Raw genomic sequence first — 27,117 nt, forward strand, 5'->3', positions numbered from 1 at the left:
TTGGAGAATGCTACATATTTAATATCTTTAATATATTAAAGTTCTCAGGGTTCTAACAGAGAAGATATCTGTTGATCACACTGTGTCCCCAAATACTATTTACCAATCATGACTTATTCATATTTTATGGACGAATATAGTGTATAAAATTCCTCCATATAAAATCGAGTCTAGGGAGTTCTTGTTCAGGGGTAATGAACCTGACTAGTATCCATGGGGATGCGGGTCTCATCCTTGGCCCTGCTCAGTGGGTTAAGGATCCAGCATTGCTGTGAGCTGCAGTGTAGGTCGCAGACACAGCTCTGATCTGGCATTGCTGTGGCTGTGGCATAGGCCAGCAGCTGAAGCTCTGATTCAGCTCCTAGCCTGGGAAGAACTTCTATATGCCATGGGTGCAGCCCTTCCAAAAAAAAAAAAAAAAGAGTTTACTGCTAACTACCTGATAATCTAGGCTACATTCAATGCTTTTACCCAACTTGAGTTTCATCAGGAAATCTGTACTCCAGCAGAATGAACTATGTTCTTTTCCCTCCATGCATCCCCAAGATGCAAACATTTTTAGTGATATCTGAGCATTGTGTATTATGCCAGATATTGTTAGGAGGAAGGCAACCAAATAAGGTTTTCTATATGTACCAGAGGTGCCAGCACTGAGTTTTTCAGAAAAAGCTGGGGGGATCAAGTTAGCTTTATGCAGATGGTAAGACATAAGTTATATCTCAATAAAATAACATACTTGATAACTTTTTAGAAAATGTGACCAGAAAGTCTAAAATCAAAGGAAGACTTAGAAAGGAGATGGTTTGCTTTATAGAAATACTCTGCCTGCTGTTGTGGCTGAGAAACAAGAATTTGTGTGGGTTGCTTTCTAAGACTCAATGATTCAACAACTCTTAAGGGCACTAAATCCAATGGTGCAAACATTTTGAAATGAATCCTGTCTCTGCTTATTGTGATTTTAGGAAACTTACTTAACCTTTCTAGGGCAGTTTCTTCCTCTGAAAACTGGAATAATAATATCAGTTTCCTAGAGTCCATGCATGAATGAATAATAAACTGTATATAAATATAGAAAAGATTGTCCTATGGTAAGTTCTCTATATGTGGAAATATTATTAAAAAATTACCCCCTCTTCATCCTTTTGCTATTCCTTCCTAGATTGTCACAAAGAACTCAATGCCATTTCATGAATATTCACCACTTTGAGAGCCATGAAGCATTCTTAACCACCTATATTTTTCTTCGAAAGAATAAGATTCTCAGTCATTACCAAGGCCACATTTTAAAGGATAGAATATTTTATCTATAATGTGTTATTGCCAATTCTAATTCAGTTATAGTATAAAGGTATTATTTAATTTAATTTATACCTTTGACCATCTCTTATGGCTGGAAAAATGTCGTTTTTTACATGGTAGTTCTAACCTTTTCCCAATTACCACAGTCTGATGTTTTCAGACATAATTTATTTGCAGTAAATAGATTTTATTTTTAAAATGTCTATCCAGCCCTTTCTATGTTATAGCCAGATCCTGTTTTAATGAGATCACTATAGATAACATGGTCATATTTTCATGTCTCTTAAATAATATATTGAGATCCTTCTACTTATAACAATTTAATGAAAACAAATGTTTTTTTGTTATTGAATAGAATTTCCATAATACAATGAGTTTCCTGAGATAAAAGCTTCAATGCTAAGTGAAATGTGGAATGAGGACAATGATCCTAATGGAGAGATGGCAGTGTTCATTTAGGGGGCCAACTGTAACTCACTGGAAATGGCTTCTGGATCCCTGAATGAAAAGGATGATTTGGGCTTAGGAACAAAGAGTACCATGGAGGCCATGAGTCTAGGAGCAGGATGTGGTGGATCTTGAGCATGTGTTCATTTTTCCTGTCCCAATCAAACAAAAATGTAATATCTAGAGTTACTGGGGAAATGTAAAAAGTGAAATACTAAGAATATTTTCCCTTCAGCACTGTAATGACTGTTCAAACCCCTGACAAGAAAAAAGTACTGTATGTAATATTAATCGTTGACAGACTTTCTCTCTTTTTCATCTTGTCTTCATTGTCTTTCCCGCTTCTCCCTTCTTCCCCTCCACCCCCACTTATTCTGCTTTTAGAGTCCCTTAACTTTCTTTTCTCCATCTCTTTCACTTTCCTTCCTTCTTTAAGCTTTATGAGCATCTACAATGCATATTATGGCAGGTGCCCAAGAGTCTGTGCCAGTTCTGACCAGTAGCATTATTTGGTTGTATCTAATTGGTCAATTATAATTAGTCCTAATCACATAGAGGATTTCAGGTAGCTTTTCCTGACTAGCCTATGGATGTTCCAAATTGCTGTTTGCTAATGCCCTCCCTCAACTGCCCAGCAAACTAATGACCCCAGATGCATCTACTTCCCACCCCACTCCTGAAGGCAATGGAGAGCTGGCTGCTTTGGAAATACTTGCATGCTCACCCAACCATATCACCTTTCCAGAACTGCTCTCCTTCATGGAGAGTTAATTGTCCTTTGGGTTTCCTAGGTATTAATCCAACATTTACTTGAATCTTAGCACTTTCCAAGCCCAGCCTAAAGGCAACTTTTGCCATAACGCTGACCATGTTCTAAAAAAGTAACATTTATAGTGAGGTTATTTTTTTGTTTGTTTGATGGTGGAGGGCAGGAGATAAGTAATGTTCTAAGAAAAGTTAGCATTAGCAACTGTTAAGTGTCCCTATAGTAGCCAAAACAATAATTGTCTGTTCTTTGCACTCAGTCAACTCTTCATTTTTCAAGTAAAATTGCTGTGTAGCTCTGTGGATATTTTTGAAACTCACTCATCAAAATAAGTATAAAATATATCATTGTATATCTTGTATACTATTTGCTTGCTCTTCCTTAAATATATTTTTTCAGCTATGTTTCTATCAACTGAACTCTATAAATACACTTTTATTAAATTCTAATGAGGAAAGCAAGTACAAATTGTTCCTCTAGGTCCATATATTTTGCTACATATGGCATTATTTTATTCTTTTTATGACTAAATAATACTCCATTGTGTGTGTGCGTGTGTGTGTATACATGTATATGTATGTCCTTTACTCATTCATCTATGGGTGGCTGTATATATTGCTTCCATGTCTTGACTATTGTAAATAGTGCTGCAGTGAACATTGGGGTACATGTGTTTTTTTGAATTATAGAGTCACCATATGCTTCTGCAATCCCATTTCTGGGCATATATCTGGTTATGTTTTTATTTAAATCTATACAATGAGTGAGTCAACTTTTCTAGTAAAAACAATAGTTAATTTCAATAGAACTTAAATATTTAGTGATTTGAGATCTTTGAGGCTTTTTTTAAAAATAGCATTATTTGCCTATGTTCTGGAATTATTAGTTGGGTAAAAAGAGAAATTACATAATATGGTCCAATTTCAGTGAGAGCACTCACCTCTAACCTTCTCAGTGCAAAGGGCCTGCTGTTTGTGTGAGCATCCCTGTTGAGTTTATATGGGCTGGCTATGAATACGTAGGAATCTAGCCGTAATTATTCCGATATCTTGATTTGGAATTGTGCAGCTTGCTTATATAGGAATGTGCTATGAAACATTACCCTTACGGAGCTAAAAATGAAGTTGCTGTGTATTCAGAACTTTGCAAATGCATAAAAGGTTCTACTGCTTGATGGCCTTTGAAAATTGGTCATTTGGGTCAAGAAGGAGATGATGATAAGATCTATAATTCTGTGAAAACTTTTCAAGTGACTAGACAGTTCAATAGCATGAGATTTTCTCCATTGATTCTATATTTTGAAATAATGAGACCCCAGAAATTGCACACCATGCAGCAAATGCTGGCTTCCACATAGACTTGGTGGTGCTGGTCTAGCAATGATCAGGATATCACCACCTGACTGTCAAATCTAGGCCTAAACTTCTTTTTGTAAATAAAGTTTTGTTGAGACAACTAAAAAAAAAGTCCACTTTTTAATGTGTTGTCTATGGCTGCTTACCCTAAAATGGCAGAGTGGAGAAGTTGCAACTGATGCAAAGCCTAAATTATTTTGCCACCTGGCCCTTTTCTAGAAAAGGCTTATTAACCTGGGGTCTACTAACCTGACGTCTGTATGTATAACCTGAAGTAGACTGTATTCTGAAAGCTTGAGAAATATTTTGTGAATAGATACAGGAATCCTGTGTTTTTATTATTTTGGAACATTTAAAGAAGTTCTAATAATTCTCTTCATGGATGGATTATAATGGTAGGAAATTTATAATGAAACTTTGTCACCAAATGCTTTTGTTTGTCCTAAAAACAGGTGAGGATTATAGTATAAGCACCTCTGAAAAACATCTTAACTGTTAGAAATACTAATTTAAATAATGTCTTTTGTTTCTGATTATTTTCTAATATATTACTGAAATAATATATTCTTTAACTTGAAAAAAGGGGCTTATTATACATAGTAACTCTCTAACTTTTAAAAGTTAAAAAAGACAGCTAAATTATGGTTTATGGATTTTTGTAGTGTTTAATTTAATGGTAAAAAAATCTGTCTTATGATTACTCAAAACATCTGTCATTTTATCCCAGCAAGCTAATTCATTAAGTTCAAAAAAGACTTACTTAAAATAGCATTCAATATTAGCATATTCTTTGGCAAATAAATGTTTAATAATTATATTTTATATTTCCTCAATTCATAGGAATTGGTATTATGGTGGTAGATAAATTAGATAGTCTCAGGAGATTTCACTAACGCAAAAAAAATACTGCCAGCCTCAGATTTTAAGAGCATAGTCATAAAGAAGAACCACAATCAAAGTCTTAAACATCTTATAAGATTAATTTTTTTTACATTTCCACACATCCAATGTCCAGTAGACTTATCTCAAAGTCACATGTATACACTCACACATGCACACACACACACACACCCACACACACTATTCTGAACTCTGTTACAGTAAAAAATTACATTAGTGACTTACACATGTAACAAATGAATAAGTTCTCAACCACGAAAAGTCAGACATTTGGGGACAATCAAGTTTCAATATAACACTAATGAAATGTCTGGAGAAAAATCAGAAACTACTGTTAGCAAATACCTAGAGTAAAAACAGAAGTTAGGGGAGTTCCCGTCGTGGCACAGTGGTTAACGAATCCGACTAGGAACCATGAGGTTGCGGGTTCGATCCCTGGCCTTGCTCAGTGGGTTAATGATCCAGCGTTGCCCTGAGCTGTGGTGTAGGTTGCAGACGCGGCTCGGATCCTGCGTTGCTGTGGCTCTGGCGTAGGCTGGCAGCTACAGCTCTGATTGGACCCCTAGCCTGGGAACCTCCATATGCCGCAGAAGCGGTCCAAGAAATGGCAAAAAGACAAAAAGCAAAAAAACCAAAACAAAACAAAAAACAGAAGTTATCACACCTCAAACAAATGCAAGTTAAAAGAGGAATCCCAGCTTGTACCACACATAGGGAAAGAACTCACCCAAAAGTAGGTTATTGGCCCTAGAAAAATGAAACCAGACTTCTCTTCCAGAAATTACAACCCTCCAATTTCCACCATGGCAGCAATTTTTTTTTAATAACGATTTTTATTTTTTCCATTATAGCTGATTTACAGTGTTCAGTCACACATACATGTATACATTCTCTTTTCTCACATTATCATGCTCCATCATAAGTGACCAGACATGTATAGCACTGTTGGCAGTAATTTTATTCAGAGAACACAGCAGTAAGAGTTTGTGCTGACCAGGAAATAGGAGAGGAACTCCATATCTTTTCTAATCTGTAGCCAAAATACCTGTGCTAGGTAAAATCTCAATGAATGTTTGCAAAAAATAAACATTTGCAAATAAATGTAATAACATTTATCTATTTATTTGTTTAGTCCTTTTAGGGCCTCACCTGCAGCATATGGAAGTTTCCAGGTTAGGGGTCGAATCAGAGCTGTAGCTGCCAGCCTACACCATAGCCATAGAAACTCCATATCCAAGCCCCATCTGCGACCTGCACCACAGCTCACAGCCATGCCAGATCCTTAACCCACTGTGTGAGTCCAGGGATCAAATCTGTATCCTCATGGATATTAGTTGGGTTCCTTACTGCTGAGCCACAATGAGAACTCCATAAGTGTAATGATATTTAAGCAAATGTTAAAATGCATTTTGACTGAAAATATCTTCCTAGAAAAGCAGCCACAAAAATAGTATTATATGGAGTTTTGTGTGGCACAGCAGTTAAGGATTTGGCGTTGTCACTGCAATGGCTTGGATCATGGCTGTAGCATGGGTTCAATCCCTGGCCCAGGTAATTTACACCTGCTCTGAGACTGGCCAAAAATTCAGTATTATCACACTCAGTGCATCCATCAAATTGTACATATTCCTCCTTATTGATATTCAAGTGATCACAGGCTCAATTTTTCTCCCGCTGTTTCCCCACTTTGAAAAAAATATGTATAATAAAATAATGACACCTACCTTATAGGGTTGGGTAGAGAATTAAGAGTTATTATACATAAAGCACTTAAAAAAATCCAAGTATGCAGTTCCGTCAACATTACCTGCTTATTTTAGTAGTAGTAGTAAGAGTAGAACTAATAATAGCAGTCAAAAGCATCTTTAGATGTCCCCACATTTCCCAGTTTAGAGTATAAATAATACCAATATTAACAAATGTACTGTCTAGAATCTTCATCATAAAAGACAGACATAAGCTGTTCATTTGTTTATTCATTCTAGAAACAGTAAGCAGGTTTGTCCTTCTTCTGGGAAGATATATTAGACATGAGCATATTGGCAAAGTTGTCTCTGCTCTCCATGAGTGTACATCCCAGGATGGGAAACAAATTAAAAGCAAATAATTTCAAAGCAATTCTACCCAAGACAGAGGTAAGACCTAGGACTAACTCAGTAGCAAATAGCTAAAAGCTGTTGTAAAGGGGAGTTTGTACCTCCACTCCATTTTATGCCCCCAGCAGCCCTGCAGGGTTGGTTTTATTCTCCCCATTTTGCACATAAAGACATTTGGGGAGAATGGTCACTAACCTAGAGTTGGACAGCCAGGGTGTGTTAAGGCGGAATTAACCATAGGTCTCCAGAGACCTGATTCCACGGTTTTCCAAAACCTCAGCCATGCTTCCCTGGATCAGGAGGCTGAGAGTATTGGCTGGGGCACTGCATACTCCGTGGTGTGGCTGCCCAAACCATCCCTCGTCTGGACACCACAAATGGAGCAGAAAGAAAAATGGAGAGAAGCCATTTCATTTTAGGACTCTTGACTGCAGTCTGTTCAGTCTGGCCTGGTTTCTTCTTGGTGCTTATGTCCATGCTAATCGCTGTGGCTAAATGGTGTCATCGTAAATAATGATGCTGCGGTGAAACGTTTAATCTTCCCTGGGGCTGGTGGACCTCTTCAGCTGTTGGTCTAGTGATAAGCTGAGCAAGGGGAGTGTAGCGTCTGGTTTTCGTGAAACCACTTGTGGACAATATTAATGAATGACTGATATTTAAATAAAAGTGATTTGAGTTGGAATGACAAAAAATGTAAACAATATGGATTCTGCTTTTCACCGAGTTATTTTTTTTTTCTCTTCCTCTTGGGCTTTAAAAATTGAGGGACCATCAAAAGGCCGTCTACTCCTTTTCTCATCTGTTGACTGAAAAAAATTCTGAATAGTCCTCATCAGCACTCCCTCCTGGTGCCCTACCTCTAAAGCCTGGAAGAGATCTGCAAACATAAATAGTGGCTCTTTGCCCCTATTCCTCTATTTGTTTGGCATCGATGAAACTGCTCTGTCTTCCAGTTTGGAAAGTTTATTATTTAAAACTCCATTCACACATCTCCTGGGCCAGAGTATGTTAATTTCTTATACGATTCTAAATAGATGACTTGGAACTGTTATTTCACTGTCTACCAGGAGTGTTTCATGAAGTCTGGAAACCTACTTTCACCTTCCTCTAATCACCTTTTGCCTAAATTATTACCCCTAACCATTTCTCAATGTTTTATTAGGACCATTTTCAAACATACAATAATGTAAAATGTATGCAGCAAATACCTAAACTTTTGGGGGTGTCGATACCCATTTAATGTCTAACTTTGGTAATCCAGCCAGCCTTTTAATTTTTTCACTCATCCCATCTCTCTCTCTCAGTCACACACACACACACACACACACACACACATACAGATACAGATGCTCACCAGAGAATTAACAAATGGACAAGAAAGGAGTTCCCATCGTGGATCAGTGGTTAGTGAACCTGACTAGTGTCCATGAGTACAGGGGTTCGATCCCTGGCCTCACTCAGTGGGTTAGGGATCTGGCATTGCAATGAGCTGTGGTGTAGGTCACTGATGCAGCTCGGATCCTGCATTGCTGTGGCTGTGGTAAAGGCTGGCAGCTATAGCTCCAGTTCAACCCCTAGTCTGGAAACCTCCATATGCCTCGGGTGCAGCCCCCAAAAAACAAAAAACAAAAAAAAAAAAAGAAGGACAAGAATCCATTGTTTAGGCTTTGAAACTTATTAGACCAGGTTTTAAAGCTTAACTACATTAGCCAAACCTCAAAACTTCTCTATTTCCTACTCTATGGAATGAGAAGGGCAAATTCTGTCCCAGCAATTATCATAGTTTAAATCAAGCAACCTGTTTGAAGAATTTGGCACAATCCCTGGCCCAGATACTTAATACATGGTAGGTGTTTTTAAATAATCACTACATGATTTGCACTTAGTTGTTAAAGTTGAAATTGCATTTCAACTACTGTTAAAGAGTGTTGAAACAGTTTGAACTTGAGTAACTATTTTTTTCTGGTTAATTTAACAAGCATCTCCCTTGAACATCGCTGAGCTACTGCTACATCCCAGATTTGAATGAGCATCTCTAACCCAGGGCTCAGCCAGTTAAGTTTTATTTCCAGTAAAGAGGACCAGGGAATACTTTTCAAACATGAGCAATAGTACCTGACCCTACCAGAATCAATGCAACTTCTTCCCTGTGGAAATTCTGGGCTTTCTCCCAAATGCTTCATTTGAAGGTGAATGCCTCATGCAAAATGCCACATATGCAACTCTCTCTCTACTAAACAGTTAATGCAGAAATACCAAAAGGATCCCCTGCCCATGCTGTCTTTCTTAATGAATTGTGACAAAGCACTAATTTCAGCACAATTGGCCCAGAGTCTCTCATTGTGACAGAGAAATCTCCACCAAGGAAAGCGGCAAGGGTACTCTGAGATTGTGGCGTGTCCAGGGCTGAGTTTGATTTATGAAATGAGACCTAGGAGCTTGGATTGAACAGATTGGCTTGCCAGAGACAGCTGTAGTGGAAGAGCTGCTGCCAGGTACGGGGAGTGGAAAGAGAGAAAAATGAACAGTGGGATAAAAATTCCTTTCCCAGTCCCCACTTATCAACATGAAACATCTGTTTCAGCTACTGTGGTTCCCAGTGGCAGTCAGAATTATTGATACGGCGAAATCGCTGCCTATATGCAGCACAATGGTAACCCTCGTCCCACAACCCCACCCCACCCCCAGCTGCATTGTAATAATTCATGACTTTACTAGTGCTACCAAGACACTGTGCACCACATGAGAGGGAAGAATGCCAGGGCAATTGTACAAATGGGGAGGGTGGGGGGGGATTTTCCCCAGGAGCAGTAAATTCCTGCCCACTCTTCTGTTTTATTGTGGATGAACACAGCGATTATACTGTTTGGAAAATAAGCAATAAGCTTCTGTCTGTCTCCAATTGTTTTTAATATTCTTTTTAATGGGAGAACATAGCTTTTATTTAAACTAAACATAATGAATGCACGTGAAGATTTGGATCGGTGTTTTTAAAAATCGTGCTCTCTCATATGTTGTGTAAGCACATGCTGCTATAAATAGGGAAACAAATATGCTTAGTTCAGCTTTTTGTGAGACAAAATTTGATTAGGGATGTGCAAAAGCGGATGCTGTCAGCCAACACATAGCACCAGGGAGCAATACCTACCATGTTAGAAGGAAAATTAAATGCATTGATTATCAAAGAAACTGATTTTGCAGAAACATAACAAGAAAGTTTACATGCCTGAATAAATAGAAACTAGAATGCCTTAATTTCAGCAATATCACTTTTTAATGCAATGTGGTAAACTTCCATGAGTTCCCATGGCAGCTGAAGAATAATTAGAAAATTTACTATGGAGAAGAGTAAGGAGGTAACTTAGAAAATTTACTAATCAAGTTCTTATGGTTCTTAGCCAGTTCTAAGTAACAGAAAAATGCAAAAAAGAAAACAAAAGCTAGAGCCTATCACTTGTGAAAATGTTTTACTTCCATGTATACTCTAATTGTCCTTAACCTGTAAAAGAATTTTATTTGTATTTTCTTATCTGATAAGGAATTTATGTTTTTTAAAGGTGATTTATGAAAAGAATGGGTGTGGGAAAATAACATTTTTTAAATTAATTTCCCAACTAAAATAGTAATGTGTCTAATTTGGATGCACAAGCTGAAGAATGTAGGCGGAGTGATGGCTCACTGCTTTTACTGGGGTACTTAGCACTGGTCCTTGGGATGAGGTAAAAATGGAGTTTAGAGTTGTAGACAACAATGGAGTGGTGCATTGGCAAATTAATAAGCAGATCCCGCCTGTCAGCCTGGGCACTGAGGAGGTTAACAGGCTCCAGGGCTGACAACTTGGTAATGAGGATTTATGGTGAGTGGGAGATGAAGGTGGGTGGATGTCCCAGGCTCCCACATGTGGTGGTTCAGGGCCCTCTGCAGACACAGTACCTCAGGAGGAGTGAAGGTTATCTGCTGGATTGTAGCATCAGCTAAGCTTGGCTACATTGTAGTGCACAGGACATTGAAGATAGGGGTGTGTGTGTGTGTGTGTGTGTGTGTGTGTGTGTGTGTGTGTGTGTTCTTTGATATTTCGGTCCTTTGTGATAGGTTGAACCATGTTTACATTAAGAAAAGAAATAAAATATTTCCTTTGTTTAGTGTAAGACATATTTGGATAGATAGATGGATGGATGGATGGATAGATAGATGGAGAGGAAAAACAGTTCATGTACCTTTCAGATGTCTTCATGTTCTGTCACCTGCCTACTTTCCTAATTTTAAATACTACACTTCCTTTCCTTCACTCTTTATAAAACTTGAATATATATAAAAGTTAATTTTACTTTCCTCAAAAATGCCTGCTCCCTTTTAGCTCAAGGTCCTTCACACTTGCTTTTCCCTATGACTGGAACACTGTTCCTGGCTTTTCACAAGGCTTTTTTTTATCACCATTAAGCAATCAACCCAAACATTACTTTCTCACCTTCCTCACCCCTCATCACAGGCAATCATATTTCTCTGCTTTTCTTCCTTTCCAGTTCATTATTTTCAAAATCTATCTTGTTTGCTTATCTGTTAATGACCTCTCCCCCTGCTAGAGTAAACATCCCAGGAGAGCAAAGATCTTTTCTCACTTTCTGTTATTTCTCTTGTGCCAGGAACTGTGCCTTTTATTTGGTGCACATGAATATTTCCTGAGTCTATGAGATGTGAAAGGAGGAAGTAAGGCTCTCAGAACCATAAGCTGTTCTTTGACTTCCTGTATGTTGTCCTTAGTTTCAGAGGTCTATGGATTGCTCTAAGTTGGTAATTCCTGTGAAGTAGTTAATGGTGGGATCTTTAGGAAAGAAAGGAAGTACTAGGAAGTACCAGTGGGGCAGCAAATGATACCAGCTCACAAGGGGAGCTTGGGTTAAAAATCAGAAAGTATGTTCTCTACTTTCCTCTCATTCACAGTCAGCATTAACTCAGTTTAGCTTTCACGACTTTCACTCTCTGCTAAATTAGATACCTTAATGGGTGGTATGACTTATTAGTCAAAAACTAAGGATGTTTCTCTGTGGGATATTACTATTAATATCACATCATATTTCACTGTTCTGACTCTTTAATGTGTTGATATCCGTTGTTAATGTAGTATTTTGCAAGAATATATGGTATTCAACTTCTTATTTTTAAAAATCACTATTTTAGAAAATTTTTATAACGACTGCCTTTTATATTACAAAATGAATTGTTAAAATGTTTCATAAAATGCATTTCCCTCTTCTATAGGAGATATCTATAAAATCATAAACAGGTACTTGGAGGCAAAAGTATTTATCACCACACACAAAATTCAGCCCAGTTGTGTTTTCCCTGAGGAGCCAAGTTCATGTCTCATTTCTCATATTTAAGGGATGGTATCTTAACCCCAAGCCTGCCAGAGGCCCCCCCGCAGGACTCAGCCATGAGGCCACTCTGGAGGAACCTGTAATGAGCCCCATGCACACACTACATGGTTTCAATTACAGCTTTATATCACTAGACAGCATGGTGCCAGGAAGGAACGATTGAAAACTAGGCAAAGGGTCTTTGTCTTTCTGATTCCGGTACCTGGGCCTCCTCTTGCAGGTTCTTCCTCTCCTTGTCATTATTAAGGTTTGTTTTATCTGTGCAAAGACCTGTATCTGAAGTTAGATAGGGATTCTGTGCTGAAATGAGAGAAATGGAAAAGAATAGCCCAGGTCCCTATACTAATCTTGTACTTTTTCCCTGTAATTTCCACACATGACTGAGGCTTGTAGGGTGATATTGTCTTTCTCAAGGGTGCTTTTGGGAGCAGTCACCAGCTAGCAAGTGTTTTTCCTAAGGCTGCAGTCATTGCAAGTTTCCTCAAAATATGGGGAGGGGAGGTGATGGCTTTTTCTATGACTTAAAAAGGATTATATCAGAGCATGAAGCATTAGCTACATAGTACTTAGAAGAGATGCAATAGTGACTTATGAAAAAAAAAATAAAGCTTGGGCTTAATAAACAATTGAATGGAATTGAAAACATTAGCTCAAGTCATTTGTATAGTTGCTTCTGGCTTCCAGGTAGGGAACACCTTCTTTTTTTTTTTTTTTTTCCAAAATGTCCTAAAGTGTTGACTCTATAAATATGCATTCATTGAAAGTTAGAGATTAACAAGGTCCTAGACTAGAAGGTTCTGTGGAAGGAAGGTGCTTTATGGCTCTCTTGTCTTTTCTCACTAGAGACTTATTCATGCCTAGGACATAGTAGGACTTCATGCTGTGTTTCTCAAATTTATGAGTAAATGAATGCTCAACCTAACCTCTTTGCTTATGGTTGTGGACAAAAACCCAGAGGAAAGATATAGGTAACCCAGGGGGACAGAGCCAGGTTGTGGCTAAAATGAAACCTGAACCCAGTTATGCTGTGGCTTTCCACTATATCAGGAACAACAGCCATGTGGTAAAAACGGACTCTTTGGGGATGGGAAAGGAGACTCAGGGATACACCTTATTCGCAATGGCTGCCCCCATCACGTTGAAGCCTGATGCATGGATCTATTAAGTTTAACATCCCTGTGCTGGTATGAAATCAAATTCACTATCAATAGCTTCAGACTCTTATTGTCAGAGACCAATATGGCTGCTGTGGAAATGCAAATGAATTTCTGTAGGTGAGGAAGAAACAGGCTTTCTGACAGCATGTCAGATTTCCAAGGAGGGAGGAAGAGAGATAGAGAGCCCAAGAAAAGTGGGGGGATAAATTGAAAACAGCCTAGAGAAGGCATTTCACAATATACTGTAACTGCTTTTGGAAACCAGTTCCTTATAGAACTGAGGAAAATAGAAGCTAGGAACAACAGGTTAAATCATTTTTTAAACAGAGTTTTAAAAGCTTTCCAGTTCATGTAGAGGCTCAAACATCCGCCTCTTAATGCATTTGTTTTCTTGAAATGGCCCACTCTTTATGTCTCAGAAAACCTATCTTCCACCTATAATTGAAGAAAGAAATGGTTAAGCATGCCTGGTCCCTCTTGTTGGGGGGGGAAAAAAAAAAGACACATCAATCTTTTTCCCTTGGTAAGGAAACATAGTATTCTGAATATCTCTGAATCTCATTATAAAAATAAAAGATCGGAAACTTCAGAATGGCTCTATCATTAACTGGTTGTGTGATTTTGGAATAATTTTATTGAACTTTCTGTACCTCAGTTTCTTCATTTCTAAGGGAAGTCATTAAATTAGAGGCCTACCAAGCTTCCTTTCATCTCTTTTATCCTCATGTAGTTCATAGGCCAGGGAAAGAACAAGCCCTAGAGTCCAAATCTACCATTAATTCAGGATCAAAGGAATGAATAATTGGGGGGGCCAGAGTCATGAACTGTAAATTGAGCCACAGCAAAAACATCAAACTCAGCTCAGGCATCCACTCGTGTCAGCCGTCAATTTTCCTTGCTGTTGAATTTGAAAGGGGCACGGATCTTTTGGTAGGAGCTCTGATTCATTTTGGAATATTCACTAGGTGAGTCATGCTCCAACCAATTTTTAACATATTTTCAGGTCGTTCTCCATCCCTGTCTGCAATGGCTTTAAGCTTTATAATTTGCCATTTCTTCACTGCTGAGGGACACAGGTAATCAATGAAAATGTGTATTTCAAGAATGCGCATGTCCCCCAGATGGTAGTTTATCAAAGTCACTTTGAATCGTTCCAATTGAATTTTCACTTCTTGTAAATCATCAATGTCTGTAATTGCATTACAGGGTCACAGGGGGTCACCAAAGAAGGTATATTAAAGGGATGGCAGAGGAGTAAGTGCAGTGCCCTTGAGTCATTCCTCAGTAATATGAGAACAGAAATTGTTCTTGGAAAACGGATGGGGGTGGAGACATTCTCTTTCCTTTCCAACAAGCATTCTACTCACTCTCAAACCTGAAGAGCTGTACTAGGCAGGATGTTTACTGTCTCAGAGGAGAGACACCGTAGGTCAAACCAGCATAAACATGAAAGGGAATTTGCTGGCTCATGTAATTAGGAAGATCATGGAGTGAATATGGATGGCTTCGAACATGACTAAATACCAGGGTTCAAAGAACAGTGACACTGGAAAACACACTCCCTCTCGTTCTCTCCTGCCACCGCACCTACCTGCTCCCCCAACAATGAATTCTTCTTTCTTCCGTGTTACCCTTGCTCTCAGGCCAGCTTGCCTTGGAATTTTGGCAGAGGTTAACATCAGATTTTACTCTTCCTTAGTTCCAGCAAAGGTCCTGGCCCTCTGTTTTGCCTGGTTTTGGGCCCTTGCATCCCTGAATTAGTATAATCATGATCATCCAAGTCGGGTGTCCATGTCCATGACAAAAATCAACAATGGAGCTCTCCCTCCCAAACGGTGTTGCCTAAAGTTGGAGAAAGGATGCTTCTTTAAAAAAAATAAGAATGCCATTACCAGGAACAAGACGGTGGGTAGAAGTATGCATACGTCAACTGCAGTTGTTTTCTCCTAGAAAATAGAAGTTGTTTTTGACCCACAGATGTGTGAGGTAAAACAATATATGATCATAAATTAACAGATCCCCTTCTAATCTTTCTAACTCACCTTTATCTATTCTTATATCTGTGTAATTTATCCAAGTGTGACATGGGTTCCTTAATGTTCAATTATTTCTTTTGAGAAACCAAAGAAATTCCCTGTTATACAGAGTTTCTTTTTCACTGTGTAAACACTGGAACAAAGGAATTTCTAAGTAGTCAAACTCAAAACATGCAATTCATCACTTGGGTTTTGTTCTGTGCTTTGAAATGAAAATATAGCTCTTCTTTGAAATAGGTATATAGTCTCAATCCAAACAAAATATCAAATTTCCTTAAAAAAAAGGCTGTATGTTGAAATATTTCATTTCTAGTGTCATAAACATGGCTTATCCTCTTGTTGCTGATATATGTGTGTATTTTTCAAATGTATCCCCTGGGAACATTAACATAAAACATTTCATTATCCATCTTCTTTTTATTTTTTTTCCAAGTGATGTCTCTGCCAGATATGGAATGCATGTAATTCACTGTTGCTTTTAATTTGTCAGTACATTAATTTTAGTTGATAAATAAGTTAACTGAATCTGCTGTCCTAGTTATCTTTGATAATTCAGGTTCATTTGGCTGTTGCTTTTAAAGACTGTGCTGTGCCTCCCCAAATCTCCTTGTGTTTATGTAGCTTTTAAGTTGTCATTGACCCAAGAGATTATTCAAGGGTGATTATAGTTTTCAAGCTTGTTTGTATGTGATCGCCGTGACCTTTTCTCAAAAGACATGATGCTACTCTTAGCTGCACCTTGACCTCTAACAGGCGCTTTTACAAATCAATTTCATAGATTCTTTATAAAATAATATAGAGTGTCTCTGGTAGCAAGATGATGAGAGGGCACCAATTTCTTGTCCTCGAGAGGTTAGAAAGAGCCACTGGATCATGAATTTTGAATTAATGTTGAGCAGTCTTATTAACTTTTTCTCACTGGCCATCCTTAAGAGGAACTACTGTGCCCTAAATTTTGGAGACAACTTCTTTAGTGTATGCCACATTGATCTCTAGGTGGGATGGAGCAGAGGAATTCATTCTTTGGTCGACCTCCCTGAAAAGTCAAGGGTGGCTGTATGGCATGTCTTTGGAGAGATGCCCCACAAGTCTGGTTACTTAGTTACAGTCTAGTCAAATGGGGACCTCAGACCCTTTGAGCATCCTGGAGAAAGAAAGGAGAGCTTAATTATTTGAATAGCTTACCAAATTTCACAGGTAGATAATGACCTTTGTGGTTTCTTCTATGCATTCACCACTATGGAATTTACGTATAGTAGGTGAATCAAATTAAATCTGACCTTTTTTTATTTTCCAATTCTATTATTTTTGGTAAGTGCATTTCATAGCGAATGTACTAATGAATACAAACACACACACATACACACAGAAGTACACACACAGAGATCTGTGTTTTTTATGTGTTATGCCTTTGTTCCAGAGGTCTTACTGTGTTGTTTAGTAAAAACATCATTTTTCAGACAAAATGTAGACTGGATAGAGGTAACGGGGCTTCAAAGTGTTTACGCGCTAGGATATTAATTTCCATTTCAGAGTATTCCTTTTTACACAAGATGGATGTTCTGCTTTCAATTTATTAGCTACATAAATGAGCTTATCTATTTCTAATTTTGACTTAATATAAAAAGCATCAAATTTTAGGTTTCATCCATCTAATTTTCATTTTGTATAATTATTTCTGGTAAGCTGATTTTAGTTTATGCCATCTGTTCATCAGGTTCAGGCAGATGATATTAAAGGTATATATTCACCAATATCTGGATATCTACCTTCATAAGTCATGCTGCATCTCTGTGAAACCTGGAGTAGATTCTGAGGCTGCTCTCTGAGCTAAACACAAGAGTGAGAATTCCTCTGCTGCTTCCAGTTGTATTTGGAAGCATATGGTTTCTTCTCACAGGCCTTTCTTACCTTAGGCCAAAATGTAAAAATTATTTTAATAACTACTTTCCTCCATAGCCTCAGAGCCATCTTGGAAAACTCTATCAGTTCGCTCCAAAGTGGTGGAGAAACAGAAAGCTTCAGTTACGTTATCAAGTGACTCTGCTACTAGCATACCAATCACTTTATATTTTTTTCTATTTTTAATATTTTATTGAAGTTTAGTGGATTTATAAGGTTGTGATAATTTCTGCTGTATACCAAAGTGGTTCAGTTATACATGTACACACATCTATTCATGTTCTCATTCTTTCCCACATAGATTATCACAGGATATTGGGTAGAATTCTCTGTGCAGGTTCTCAATGGCTAATTATTCCATATACCAGAGTTTGCATATGCCAGTCCCAAATCACCAGTCTGTCTCTCCCCACCACCTGTCTCCTTTGGTAACCAAAAGTTTTTCAAAGTCTGTAAATCTGTTTCTGTTCTGCAAATAAGTTCTGCAGAAAGTTCTGTTCTTCAAAAAAAAAAAGTTCTGTATTTTCTAGATTCCACGTGTAAGTGATACAATGTGATATTTGTCTTTCACTGTCTGACTAACTTCACTTAGTATGACTATTTGTAGGTCCATCTACGTTGCCACAAATATGCTACTGATTATTTTAAAAAGTAGGGGATGCTGCCACACAGGTGAAAACATGTGAGATTTAGATAATTCACGTTCATTTGCCTCCTATTTTAAAGGCTGTTCTTTGCCTCTCCAAACTTTACACACACTGGTTAAGTCCTTTTAGAAAGAACCCAGGCTTCATCAACTGGGTTAGGCAGATTGTAATTCTTTGTTTTTATAAGGTATCATCTTGCTGATTGTCTTAGACTTGGCAATAGCTCTATCTCTTCAGGTCACAGTGGTCAAAGTATCAGTCTTCTGCACTGATGCTTTGCTTTCCCAAGCTCTTAAATTATGATAAAATAAATATTATTTACTATGGTTAAAAAAAGCAAATAAGAAAATATTCTAACTTTCCTACTCATTTCAGAGTAATCAACCTTTTAGTTATAATTATGAGCAATTTCAAAATGTCAAGTTAAGAGAATTTCATTGCTTATCTCAAATATAATAAAGCTCACATCATATCTGAAAGAAGACATCACACCAGAGTTTTATTAGGGATAAAACAATAATAATAGTAAGAGGCACCACTTAATCATGTTTGTATTTGCCAGATACCTTCCTAAATATTGTGTTGTAGGCACACATGTAAGCTTCACAATGATTCTATGAACATGCTATTGTTATTATCCTCAATTTGCGGATGAGAAAAAGGAGTCAGGGAGTTTACATAACTGACCCAAAGTAGCACCCTGTGGATGGAAGGTGGAGCCAGAACTCAAAGGCAGACAATCTAGTTCCAGAATCTGTCCTCTGATCCACTATGAATTTCTGTCTCTCTAGCCATTAAAAATAAAGGATACCTTCAAGAAAATGAAAAGATAATCTACAGAATTGGACATATATTTTCAAATCATATATCTAATAATGATTTTTTAAATTCAAAAAGAATCAACTAACACGTTCAGTTTCAAATCATACTTTCATGTATTTATGTATTTATATATGCTTGTGTTTATTAATTATGGGGTACTCTATGCAACAATCTATCGCTCGTGTTACCTGTTTTTAATGTGCAGTTGAGTGTCATTAACATAGTCACCTGTTGTGCAGTCAGCATCCATCTTCAGAACTCTTTTCCTCTGTACCCACGGGGAAATTGTACCCATTCTACAATAACTCCCAATTCCCCTCTCTCCACAACCCCTGACAACTCTGGTTCTTCTTTCTCTTTCTATGAATTGACTAATTTAGGTGCCTCATATATTTGGAATTATACACTATTTTTCCTATTGGTGTATGGCTTAGTTCACCTAGCATAATTTCCTTGAAGTTCATCATGTTGTGGCACGTGCTAGAGTTCCCTTCCTTTTAACGTCTGAATAATATTCTATTGTATGTACGTACTCCATTTTGTTTATCTATTCCTCCTTTGATGGACACCTGGCTTTTTTCTACCTTCTTTCTGGCTATTGTACATAGTACTACTGTGAACATGGATATACAAATAACCAGTTTGAAACTCTGCTTTCAATTCTCCCTGACCCATACCTGCGACTGGAATTGCTGGATCAATTGGAAATCCTATTTTTAATTTTGTGAGGACACGCCATACCATTTTCCAGGTGGTTGCATCATTTTATTTTCCCACCAATAGTGAACAAGGGTCCTAATGTATCCACATGCTTTTCAACACTTGTTGTTTTCTGTTGTTGTTATTGTTGTTTTTAATAGTACCCATCCTAATGGCTACAAGTTAGCAAACTTTCTGCGTTGATCAGTCACATAAACTGGTGTACATGCATAACCAATGTCACTCAAAAGTGAATTTACTAAGTATTCTTACTTCTTGTTTGTGGTTTTCAAACTTCATAGGCCCCCACATCACTCTGCATATCTGTTTGTGAAGACATATTTATTCAAACATTATATGTACATATGTGCATATTATACTTGTTATATAAATATATAGATACATTAGACTTTATATGTATTAAACTTCGATATCTTTCTTGGAAAACAAGACAAACATATTTAAGCATAGAGCTTCTCTCCCATTTCTGAAGTGTGGAATTTTCAATTTGGAAGGAATCATTGTCTCTTGTCAAATTGAGGGAACTAAAGTCTAAAGAGGTTAAGTGACTGGTCCCAAGTTGCAAATTGAGTTAGAGTCTGATCCACCCTGGAATTCACATCTCAAAGCTCTCTCAATCCAGAACCAAATCCAACCTCTGTAAGATGTCATCCAAGGTCTGTCAGATAATATGTACACTATCTTACCATGATCAATGATATATAGTATCATGCATTATATTATAGATATTAATAAGATATTTTCAGTTTAAAATCATTTCTGTATCCCATATGGTGTTCAGATATAAGCCATCTTTCACCATTTTTGCAGATGTACCATTTCCTGTAGGTTTGCTTTTTTTTAAGATTTTTGAATTGAGATGCATATTCAATATTAAAACTCTGAAAGGTTCTTTTAAAATTTCATTTGCACTCAAGATGCTGAGTGTGAAAGACATAAGTTCATCTCTGTGTAACTCTCCATTGTTCTTAACCTAGAGATGATGACCCTGACATGTCACTGATATTTTTAGAACTAATGGTAAAGTGCCTTTTTTTCCTTCTGCTGAAGACACCACAGACAGCCACAGTTCATTGGGCTGGAGAGTTTCAACTGTATAACTAAAAATAAATGCCTCTGTAAAACACTAACAAAGACAATGTCAATTTCCCTAAACCACCAAAACCAAAACAAAACAAAACAAAAAACATGTTTTAAGAAAAATCTACTGAATTTTAGTTGGGTAAAATGTTTATTTTCCTCCTGACTGGGTTTTTAGGGGAATTCCTTTTATTTTAATACCTTTTGTTTTAAAATCCATCATTTCAGAATTGTGTGATTTGTGCAACTCAAGGTTTTGAGATAAAACTTTAGTTTATTATTCAGTGGTGATGAAATTGTAAACTCTGCTTTTGTTTCAACTCACAAATAAGCAAATTTAATAAGTTAGCACAATATGCCTTTTGGTAGGAAGAAAACCTAGACTAAGTGGAGTGTTTTGCCACTACCACCTGACCTTCCCTCCAGGCTCACAGCACTATTTTAAGCATTATTTTGTCCCTATTTCCTTTTCATTATTTTATTTTTGGTGGGGAGATTATAGAATTTTTTAGTTCATATTCAGATTTTTTTAAGCTATTAAGACTTTAGAAGTTCAGAATATCTTGTTTAATGTTCTTTTTTAGGGATGCTTGGAGTTTTTTTAAGGGATACCATTGTTCTTTTCCCATATTTGGAAGAGAATAAAAGAAATATGTGGACTCTTTCCTTTAGAGAAGCCGCATTTTAAGAAGCCTCCTTTCTTGAGGTCCATGCATTAAATAGCCTCAAGAAACAGTCTGCTTCTTGGGTATTCTTCTAGTATTTAACCCCCTAGCGCATTTAAGGAGTCACAGAAATGCCTACTGAAATGCACTTTCATCAGGGAGTGGTGCCATATCATGATACTGATGTATTGGTTACTTTCCAGCAAGCTCAGACTTTCTTATACATTTTATTTAATATTTATAACAGATATTATACTGCCCTGAACTCTGATTATTCAGCATCATATGTACCTAGATGGTCATTCAATATTTATTGAATAAATATTTTATAAAGATATGTGGTACTTCTATCACATGTGCCTTACTTATATCTCAAACACAGCTACCAAAATCAGAAGCCAAGGCTTTATACCACAGAAAGAAGTATTTGGTATGAAGCATAAGAAATGTAGCTCTACTCTAAGGTATAAATTAATTCTATTATTTCTGATAGTATGATTCTAATTTATGAATTGTATTTGGTTTACTTGTTTCAACTAGAAGTTAATATTCTTAGTAATTTCAGATACTTATTGCCTATTGATCGGATAGTGTTTTACAGTATACTCGAAATGAATTTAAGCTTAACAGATGTGAGTGATTAATGGCCTGTGAAAAGCATAATAGCTGTAAGTTAGAGATAGAAATAAGCTACAGAGCCCCAAAGCAGTGAATCCTCAACCAATAGATATGACAGTCAACATTCAGAGCCAATCGGTTGGTTGATTTCACACCCAGGAATATACACACATGCACAGATACATACACACATGTGCACCCCTTCCTTGGATTGTCTTCAGATGAGTGTGGTTCATAAGGTATTGAATAATGAGTGTAGTGAACTCCTTAATCCCCTTTGAACCAAATGTATAAAACCATAAGATCCTAGTTTTTCATGGAAACCAAGAAAGGGGCACAAGGAAAAGTATAAGAACAGTTCATATTTTCTAGTTTAGTTTCTACAGATCATGGATTCTAAGGCTCAGAACAATGATTTTATAGTTCTCTCCTTCTCAGTATTACTGTCACGACTGTAAGCATAACCATGCATGCATGCCTGCTGATGATAACAGCCAACACTCATTGATCATGTGCTGTGTGCCAGGCACCTTGATAAGCCCTTCACATGGGTAATCTTATTTAAGCATCCTATAAGTCATGTAAAATGCATCTCTTTTCTTTATCCCCATTTTATTCATGAGGAAAACCTTGCTCACAGAATAGGAGAAAGTAGCCCAATGTCATCAAAATGGCAAAGGGCAGAATCAGAATTCTGACCCAAAGTTATTATTTCAGTCTGGACCATCTTGGCCCACTGTTAATTGGCTAGTAGTTGCCCAGAGGACAGTGTTTTCTCCAGGGCAACTGTATTGAGCTTAAAGGCAAGTGAATATCTTTTTGGTAATATATGAATATTTTGGGATCTTAAAAAATATTTAGTTTTATATATGATATATTAGTCTCATTTCAGCTCCTTAGTTGTTTGGTTCCTTTCTCAATTATTAGAAGATCAAAGATCTGTGTTTCATATAAGGAAGCATTCAAAGGATGAATATGGAATGTTTACAGTTGTGGTAAGGAGATGGGTAGGCACGTGGAAGCTCTGACTTTGGATCTCACTGAAATTTCAAATAGAAAGGAAGAAGATGCCTGTGCACAAAATCCCAGGGAGTTGCCCCAACGCACTGTTGGATGAGGAGGGAGCAGAACTCCTCCTGGGTAACTTAAGGACAACCATTTACCTTCACTGTATGTGATTTCATTGCTGAGTCTGAGTAGTGTTTTTATCTGGGAAGACCTGCTGCTTATCAGGAAGGAGTGAAGAGTTTAAGCTATGAAGGGAAAAGTGTCTTAGCGGGCATATCATTTTCTTTTTTTCCCCTCTGATTAAGAGAATCCAGCAGAAACAGAAACAGACTCACAACGTGGAGAACAGACTTGTGGTTCCCAAGGGTCGGGGGGTAGAGAGGGGTAGACTGGAAATTTGGTTTAGGAGATGTAAACTATTATTACATACAGAATGGATAAACAATATGGTCCTACAGTATAGCACAGGGAACCATATTCGATATTCCTGAGATAAACCATAATGGAAAAGAACATAAAAAAGAATATAGACACATAGATATATAGATATATAGAGATATGAATCACTTTGCTGTACAGTAGAAATTAATACAACATTGTAAATTAATACATACAATCAATACAATCAATACATTGATCGTAAATCAGTACTTTAATACAATTTTTAAAAAGGGAGAGAATACTGCAGGGTTAAGCAGGTAAACTCTAATGCTCTCTACAACCTCGTTTTACTGAAGAGTTTATCTTTGACAAGTATGGAGCCTCTTTCTATATATGAGTAATAAAGAAGTTAACATCTGTTGCAATCTCATCATCTATCTGGATACACAGTTTTTATAGCAGTTAGAGGGAAAACCAAGTAAAACCCTTTAGTGATGAATTGTCAGTGTGAGCCTGTATCATGAATACCATATTAGGTATTTTTTTATGTTTCCTGTTATCCAGTATTATTGATAGAAGACTTTGAACTGAACTCATTTTCATTATAACGTTAGGGTGAAGAGTCATAAATATGCCTACCTTAGAGTAGGAGACCAAATCGTTTGTAAACTGGCTCCACAGAAATGGAAGACAGACCCTGTTCCTTCACAACAGCTCTGACTGTATTAACTTATAGGATATTATGGTCAATCACCCTTGTAGGAAAAGATTGGATACCATTTCAGCTTTCAAATCCCTTTTATTAGTATTAGCAAGAGACTCATTTCTTTCCAAGAAAATTCTCTGGAAAAAAAAGTGCATCAGTGTGCATTTACTGTAAATGTCCTGAACTATTCAAATTTAATTCAGATAACCAGCATGCATAGTACACATAGTTGAGTCTACCTTATGATCCATCACACCCATATCCACAAAGTGTCTCACATTTGCCATGTTATATTGATTTAGTTATCATAGGAAATACCCTAAAGCCCAGATCTCCCCAAATATTTCATAGCTCTCCTATTTGGATGTTTCCACATTACTAGAGGTGCTTAAGTTGCAGGCGATGTCCAGAGCAATTTCTTTCTGGTGGCAGTTGTCAGTGCAACAGATGTTAGACGCTAACTCATAGCCAGTACGCTGGCTTGGTAAATGGGTATATATCTTCCTCTTTAAGGATTCTAACATGGCCCTTTTCATGTAGTCAGGTGGCAGAAATAGTGTGAGAAGCTCTTCAAGGGGAATGTAACTCATTTTGTTCAATTAAAAGTTATCATCAGCTTATATTTTCTCTTGAAACATTTTCTGTCCTCTTGTTAGATGAGGAAGAGAGATGGTGGAAGGGAGAATCAGGAACAGAGCTCTTACTTTGCTCCAAACAGTTGCTCCACAATCTGCATGGTTTTACTTGAACTTCACAACCACCCTGTGAAGGTGTTACTATTCTGGTGAGGATCAGCATGGCTGAGGAACATGCCCAAGGTCACAGAGCTACTGAATGACAAAGCTGGGTTTTATCAGTATCTGCTTTAATCCAAAGCCTCTGTCTGTCCAGGGAACATGGCTAAATAAACATACTGAGTCTGAATGTAATTGACATAAATGTGATCATCCTTAAGAAAGAAAAGACCTCATGATGACTGATTTCACATCTAAACCATAGTCTGACGATATTTTCTCTTCTTTAGACTGTAAGACCATTAAATATCCCTGAGGAGGAGGTAAAACTGGGTTTTACCAACATGGTTCCCTCTTTCAATTGTCCTGAAAGGTCCCTAAAGATGGTTTGACATTTCCATGTTCAGAGACAGCTGAACTCCTCCTCCTATTCTTCTAACTCCCCTGTAGCCATTGTCCTGTGTGATCCAAGAACACTACTTTCAACCTCCTGTCATCACAAGACAGCCTCACGGCTCCAAGTTGAGTTGGCTTTTAGAGAGGCACAGAAAAACCAATCATCACACCCATATCTGGACTTACAGTTCCACAATATCTGATATCCATAGCAGAAAAGAATATATTGGATTAATGGAGCTCCCAAAACCTACCATGTCTCAATATATACAATGTAACACATTTTTCCTGTGCTTTTGTCTTGAGGATTCTCATTCAGGTGATGGTAATAGTCCTTGACATCTTGCATTGTGATAACATTTTTCAAGGAATCAGTCCACAAATGATGACTAAATATATCTTTACTCTTCCTGTTAGGTAAAAATAAATAAATGTTTCTGGAAGTTTTTATTTGCAAATGTTTTGTCTTCTGGTTTTCCAAAAGAAATATTGTTTTCAATGGAAAATATGAAAGCCTATCCTTGAACTTTCTCTTGCAGGATGGTAAAAATGACTTATTTGTGTTTTGGCCAAATTTTGACTTATTTGTCACTAATACGTTTTCTTTGAGCTGAGCCCCCCATCTACTTCGGTTGTGTGCCTGGAGGCCTCAGCTGAACAGGGATCCAAGTAAAGTATTTTGAACTTAGGCCTTTTGCTGATTATATTCATGTGGTTTGAATGCAATCACAGGATGAACCAGAGGTTGCCCAGCCAGTTCTGAGGAAATGAATCCTAATTTTGGGTTCAGCAACTTCATCTTTAAAGCACATGCTCACTCCAGGTAAAATAACATTTACAAAAAGAAAGGAACATAAGCCATTCTTATTCTTCTCTAAGGTGGGAGGAAAGAGTGCCCTTATACCTTTTCAGAGGAGTCTTCGGAGACTATTTTGAATATTCCTCCTTCTAAAGAGAACCCTTCCTAAGCATCATGGAACCTGGAGAAAGTATGTGTCCCTTTCATAGCTGTTACCATAAAAATAAAGCTGCAATTATGAGGAAGATAAGAAATTCTTTTATAAAATGCCGTGATAGTGAATCAGCTAAAATAAAATTTTATGTGGTAAGTTATTCTACTGGACTTGTGTGATTTATGTATATGCAGAAATTTTCATACAATATAGCATTCAGGTTGATTAAATATTTGGTAAAGTTTATATTTATGGGTACTTTGAAGTAATAAAGTTCATAAGAACTTTGATCAGAAATAGAACTGATCAGAATCTGGCATCTATTCTATTCAAATTTCATTACAGGAATTTTTCTGGAAGAATGGTTCACCAGGAGTATAAACAGGGCTTATAGGAGTTCTCAAATTTTCAGAAATAGTGATACTCTACTTTACAATATTAGAATATCTATGTGTGCTCTTCTCAGAAGTTTAGCATTGATTTCTAAAATATAAGAAATCAAGGAAAGGGAGAAAAATAAAATTCAATGTGCTCAGAAACTGTCCACTTTGAAAATCTACATGTAATAAGTAGGTTCTCTACAATCCATTTATATACATGCATTTTTAGTTTTATTTTATTAGAGTATAGTTGATTTACAATGTTGTAACAGTTTCACATGTACAGCAAAGTGTATCGGTCACACATATAAATATATCTATTCTATTTCCCCATGTAGGTTATTTCAAACCATTGAGTAGATTTTCCCGTGCTCTACAGTATGTTCTGGTTAATCATCTGTTTTATGCAGTGGTATGTATGTTAGTGCTACCCTCCCAATTCTTCTTTTCCCCCAAATAGTTTCACCTATAGTAATCATAAGATTGATTTTGAAATCTGTGAGTTTGGTAATATTTTTAAATAAGTTATTGTGTAACATTTTTATGAGATTCCACATATAATTTGATGCCATAAGAAATTTGACTTTCTTTGTCTGACTTACTTCACTCAGTCTGATAATCACTAGGTCCATCCCTGTTGCTGCAGATAGCATTATTTCATTCTTTTTATG

This window comes from Phacochoerus africanus, chromosome 1, assembly GCF_016906955.1.
Source record: "Phacochoerus africanus isolate WHEZ1 chromosome 1, ROS_Pafr_v1, whole genome shotgun sequence".
Taxonomy (NCBI): domain Eukaryota; kingdom Metazoa; phylum Chordata; class Mammalia; order Artiodactyla; family Suidae; genus Phacochoerus; species Phacochoerus africanus.